Raw genomic sequence first — 6436 nt, forward strand, 5'->3', positions numbered from 1 at the left:
GGAAATGTATAACGTCAAAGTACATAGAAGCAGGCATTGGTCAATTATAAAACCATGTAAGAATTCTACATAAGAACAAAGCCAAAGGTATCAGGCTACCTGATTTCAAACTATACTACAAGGCTACAGTAATCACAACAGCATGGTATTTTGATACCCATGTACCAAAACAGAGATACAGACCCATGGAACAGAACAGAGGCCTTGGAGGCAACACCACACATCTACAACCATCTGATCTTTGACAAACCTGACAAAAACAAGCAATGGGGAAAGGATTCCCTGTTCAATAAATGGTGTTGGGAAAACTAGCTAGCAGTGTGCAGAAAGCAGAAACTGGACCCCTTCCTGACACCTTATACTAAAATTAACTCCAGATGGGTTAAAGATTAAGCGTAAGACCTAACACCATAAAAACCCCAGAAGAAAACCTAGGCAAAACCATTCAGGACATAGGCATAGGCAAGGACTTCATGACCAAAACACCAAAAGCATTGGCAACAAAAGCCAAAATAGAGACCTAATTAAACTCCAGAGCTATTTTGGTACCTATTAACCATCCTTATCTCCCCCGCACCTCCCCATACCCTTCCCAGCCTCTGGTAACCGTCCTTCTACTCTCTATCTCCATGTGTTAAATTATTTTGATTTTTAAATCCCACACATAAGTGAGAACATGCAGTTTGTCTTTCTGTGCCTGGCTTATTTCACTTAACATAATGACTTCCAGTTTCATCCGTGATGTTGCAAATGACGGGATCTCATTTTTTCATGGCTGCATCGTTCTTCATTGTGTGTATGAACCACATTTTCTTTATCCATTCATCTGTTGATGGACACTTAGGTTGCTTCCAAGTCTTGGCTATTGTAAACAGTGCTGCAATAAACATGGGAGTGCAGATACCTCTTTGATATGCTGATTTCCTTTTTTTGAGGTATATATCCAGCAGTGGGATTGGTGGATCATATGGTAGCTCAATTTTTAGTTTTTCTGAGGAACCTCCAAACTGTTATGTTCTCCATAGGGTTTGTTCTAGTTTACATTTCTATCAACAGCATACAAAAGCTCCCTTTTCTGTACATCCTTTCCAGCAGATGTTATTGCTGTCTTTGGGTAAAAGCCATTCTAACTTGGTGAGATGATACATTATTGTAGTTTTGATATGTGTTTCTCTGATGATCAGTGATGTTGAGCACCTTTCCAGATGCCTGTCATTTTTATGTCTTCTTTTGAGAAATGTCTATTTAGATCTTTTGCCCATTTTAAATCAGATTCTTAGATATTTTCCTGTAGAATTGTTTGAGCTCCTTATATATTCTGGTTATTAATCTTTTTTCAGATGGGTAGTTTGCAAATATTTTCTCCCACTCTGTGGGTTGTCTCTTCCTTTGTTGATCATATCATTTGCTGTGCGGAGCTTTTTAACTTGATGTAATCCTATTTCTCCATTTTTGCTTTGGTTATCTGTGCTCATGGGACATTACTCAAGAATCTTTTGCCCAGACCTGTGTCTTAGAGGGTTTCCCCAATGTTTTCTTGTAGCAGTTTCATAGTTTGAGGTCTGCCCATAATGGAATAAAACTAGAAACCAAAAAGAGGAATTTTGGAAACTATATGAACACATGGAAATTAAACAATATGCTCTTGAATGACCAGTGGGTCAAAGAAGAAATTAAGAAGAAAATTAAAAAATTTCTTGAAACAATTGATAATGAAAACACAACATACTAAAACCTATAGGATACAGTGAAAACAGTACTAAGAGGGAAATTTATAGCTGTTAAGTACCTACATCAAAAAAGAAGAAAAACTTCAAATAAATAATGATTCAGCTTAAAAAGCTAGAAAATCAAGAGAAAATGAGTGCAAAATAAAGAAATAATAAAAATCAAAGCAGAAATAAGTGAATTTGCAATGAAGAAAACACCATAAAAGATCAATGAAACAAACAGTTGGTTTTTTGAAAAGATAACCAAAATTGACAGACAGATTAAGAAAAAGGGAGAAGACCCAAATAAATAAAATTAGAGATGAAAAAGGAACATTACGACAGATACTGCAGAACTTCAAAAAAATCATTAGTGGCTATGAGCAACCATATGCCAGTAAATTGGAAAATCTAAAGGAAATAGATAGACACATACAACCTACCAAGATTGAACTATGAAGAAATCCAAAACCTGAACAGACCAACAACAAATAATGAGATCAAAGTTGTAATAAAAAGTCTCCCACTAGGCAAAAACCCAGGACCTGATGAACTTACAGTTGAATTCTACCAACCATTTAAAGAAGAACTAATACCAATCTTACTCAAACTATTCTGAAAAATAGAGGAGGAGAGAGAATACTTCCAAACTCATTCTATGAAGTCAGTATTACTCTGATAACAGCTAGGCAAAAACACATGAAAAAAAGAAAACTACAGGCCAATATCTTTGATGTAAATATCCTCAACAAAACACTTGCGAACTGAACTCAACAATATATTAAAAAGATCATTTATCATGACCAAGTGGGATTTATCCTAGGGATGCAAGGATGGTTCAACATACACAAATCAATCACTGTGCTATATCATGTCAACCAAAGGAAGGACAAAACTATATGATCATTTCATTTGATGCTGAAAAAGCGTTTGACAAAATTCAACATCTATTCATGTTAAAAACCCTCAAAAAATTGAGTATAGGAGGAACATACCTCAACATAATACAAAACCATATATGATAGACCCACAGCTAGTATCATATTAAATGGGAAAATCAGAAAGGCTGTCCTTTAAGATCGGGAACATGACAAGAATGCTCTGTTATTCAATACAATCAGCACTGTTATTCAATATAATATTGGAAATCCTAGCTAGAGCAATGAGACAAGAGAAAGAAATAAAGGGCATCCAAATTGGAAGGGAAGAAGTCAAATTATCCTTGTTTGCAGATAATATGATCTTATATTTGGAAAAACCTAAAGACTCAACCACAAAACTATTAGAACTGATAAATAAATTCAGTAAAGTCACAGGCTACAAATCCACCTATGAAAATCAGTAGCATTTCTGTATGCCAAGAGTGACCGATCTGAAAAAGAAAGTAATACTATTTACAATAGCCACAAATAAAATAAAATATCTAGACATAAATAAATTGAAAGATATAATCTGTTTACTAATTGGAAGACTCAATGTTGTTAACAAATTAATTAAATTGTATAAACTAAAAAATTGATTCTGAAATCCATATGAAAATGTAAAGTATATAGACTTGCCAAAACAATATTGAATAAGAACAAAGTTGGAGAATTTACCCTTTCTCACTTGCCGTCCTATTATACAATTATATTTATCAAGACAGTATGATATTAGTGACAAGATAGGCATATGGATTAATGGACCATAATAGAGAGTCCAGAAATTGACCCACACATATATGGCAAGTTTTTCCTAAATGGCAAAGGCAATTTTATGGAGAAAAGATAGTCTTTACAACAAATGTTGCGGGAACAATTGGATACCCATGTACAAAACAATGGACTTGGATATATACCATGAAATATTAAAAGATAAACTAAAAATCAATGACAGACAAATGTAAAACCTAAAACTTTATGAATAATAATAGAAGAATATCATTGTGAGCATGATTTAGGCAAATAATCCATAAAAGCCGATACCGGAACATGATCCATAAAAGAAAAAATGGATAAATTGGACTTAATCAAAATTAAGAACTTCTGCCCTTCATAACATATTGTTAAGAGAATGAAAAGGCACCACAAACTAGGGGAAAATATTTGCAAGTTGAATATCTGATAAAGACTTATATTCAGAATATACAAAGAACAGTCAAAAACTCTAATAATAATAATCACAATAAACCCAGTTAAAAAGTGGACAATGTATTTGAACAGACACTTCACCAAAAAAGACATGAATGGCAAATAAGAAAAGATGCTCAACATTATTAGTCATTAGGAGAATGCAAATTAAAACCCCAGTGAAATATCACTACATGCCTATTAAAATATCTAAACTTAAAGACTGACCATTTCAAACGTTGACAAGAAGGTGGAGAAACTCTTACACCCTACTGATGGGAATATAAAAAAATGATACAACCATTTTGGGAAAGAGTCTGGCAATTTCTTAAAAAGTTAGACATAAAGTTACCATGACACAGCCATTATATTTTTAGGCATTTACCTAAGAGGAATGGAATTAATGCCCACACAAAAACTTGCACACAAGATTATGTCAGCTGTTTCTGTAGTAGACTCAAACTGGAAACAACCCAAATGTCCATCAACGTGTGAATGGATACAGAAATTGTGGAATATTTCTTAGCAATAGAATGAATGAAAGTACAACAACATGGATGGAATTTCTTTTTTTTATTGTATTATATAAACTTTTTTATTTTTATTTTTAGTTTAATTTAATTTTTATTTTTTTATTGTACTTTAGGTTCTGGGGTACATGTGCAGAACATGCAAGATTGTTGCATAGGTACACACATAGCAATGTGATTTGCTACCTCCATTTCCCCATCACCTACCTCTGGAATTTCTCCCCATGTTATCCCTCCCCAACTTCCCTACCCACCCCCAGCAACAGACTCCAGTGTGTGATGCTCCCCTCCCTGTGTCCATGTGTTCTCATTGTTCATTGCCCACCTATGAGTGAGAACATGCAGTGTTTGGTTTTCTGTTCTTGTGTCAGTTTACTGAGAATTATGGTTTCCAGATTCATCCATGTCCCTACAAAGGATACAAACTCATCATTTTTGATGGCTGCATAGTATTCCATGCTGTATATGTGCCACATTTTCCTTGTCCAGTCTATCATCAATGGGCATTTGGGTTGGTTCCAGGTCTTTGCTATTGTAAACAGTGCCGCTATGAACATACGTGTGCGTGTGTCTTTATAATAGAATGATTTATAATCCTTTGGATATATACCCAGTAATGGGATTGCTGGGTCAAATGGAATTTCTATTTCTAGGTCTTTGAGGAATATCCACACTGTCTTCCACAATGGTTGAACTAGTTTACACTCCCACCAACAGTGTAAAAGTGTTCCTATTTCTCCACATCCTCTCCAGTGTCTGTTATGTCCAGATAATGCTGAGTAAAAGAAGCCAGTAAAAATGGTATATATTATATGATAAAATTAATAAGAGTTCTAGAAATATGTTCAGTATTTTGATTTGGTGATGGTTCCACAGATATGTTTATGTCGAAACTTGACAAATTATGCATTTTAAGTATGTATAGTCTATTATATGTTCAAGAGCTCAGACTATCTGTAGAGTCTGAGCTCTTGAACACATGGTAGAATTTTTAACAATCTTGTTGAAGTATGATATTTCTAACAATCATACCTCAATAAGATTGTTAAAAATTCTGCCATGTGTACAAGAGCTCAGACTCTGCAGATAGTTAGACTTTAATATGATAATCTCAATTTTTTGGCCACCATGCTTTTCATTAAGGTATCAATCCTCTTTATACTTCAGTTTCCATATGTACAAAAATCACCTAAGAAGGAAATGATATAATTTAGGAATCAGCAACAATAAAAGCCAAGGGAACACACACTAAACATTACCATGGCACATGGTGGCTCACACCTGTAATCCCACCACTTTGGGGAGATCACCTGAGGTCAGGAGTTTGAGACCAGCCTGACCAACATGGAGAAACCCTATCTCTACTAAAAATACAAAATTAGCTTGGTGTGGTGGCACGTGCCTGTAATCCCAGCTACTCAGGAGGCTGAAGCAGGAGAACCGCTTGAATCCGGGAGGCAGAGGTTTCGGTGAGCTGAGATTGCGTCATTGCACTCCAGCCTGTGCAACAAGAGCAGAACTCTGTCTCAAAAAATAAAAAAAAAAAAGGACAAATAAGTTTTTACTACGGATATTTTGCTATTTATATATGGGAAAGAAAAAGAAGCAAAACAGGTGGATTATTTAGAATCCATCATGAACCTGTAATGATGGTAATAATGTTGTTCTCTTGAAATCACTGGACCTTGTTCATGTATTACAAAAATTATTTTGTGTTTTCTATGAGGTGACCTACATCCAATACTAGAAACCAGAGTTTCTATAATCTTCTATAGATAACATAATAGTGTCCTGGTTTATTTCCATTTCAGTCCATTCTATAAATTGCTTTTGGTGTTCTCAGAAAGAAAGAAAAAGAAAGAAAGGGAGAAATAAAGAGAAAGAAGGAGATAAAGGAAAGGGAAAAAATAAGAAAAAAGAAAAAAGATTGTTGTACTCCCCTGCTCATTACCATTGGCTTTCCATTTCTTACAGAATTAAGCCCAGCCTTCTAAGATTGGCCTCGAGAGCGCTCCACAATTTGCCCACTTTCTACTTTCCCCTCGATAATATCGTATAGAGATTAAGAGAATTAACCTTGGAATGGGAG

The sequence above is a fragment of the Aotus nancymaae genome, unplaced genomic scaffold, assembly GCF_030222135.1.
Source record: "Aotus nancymaae isolate 86718 unplaced genomic scaffold, 86718_ANA_hifiasm-v0.15.2.pri h1tg000006l, whole genome shotgun sequence".
NCBI lineage: Eukaryota > Metazoa > Chordata > Mammalia > Primates > Aotidae > Aotus > Aotus nancymaae.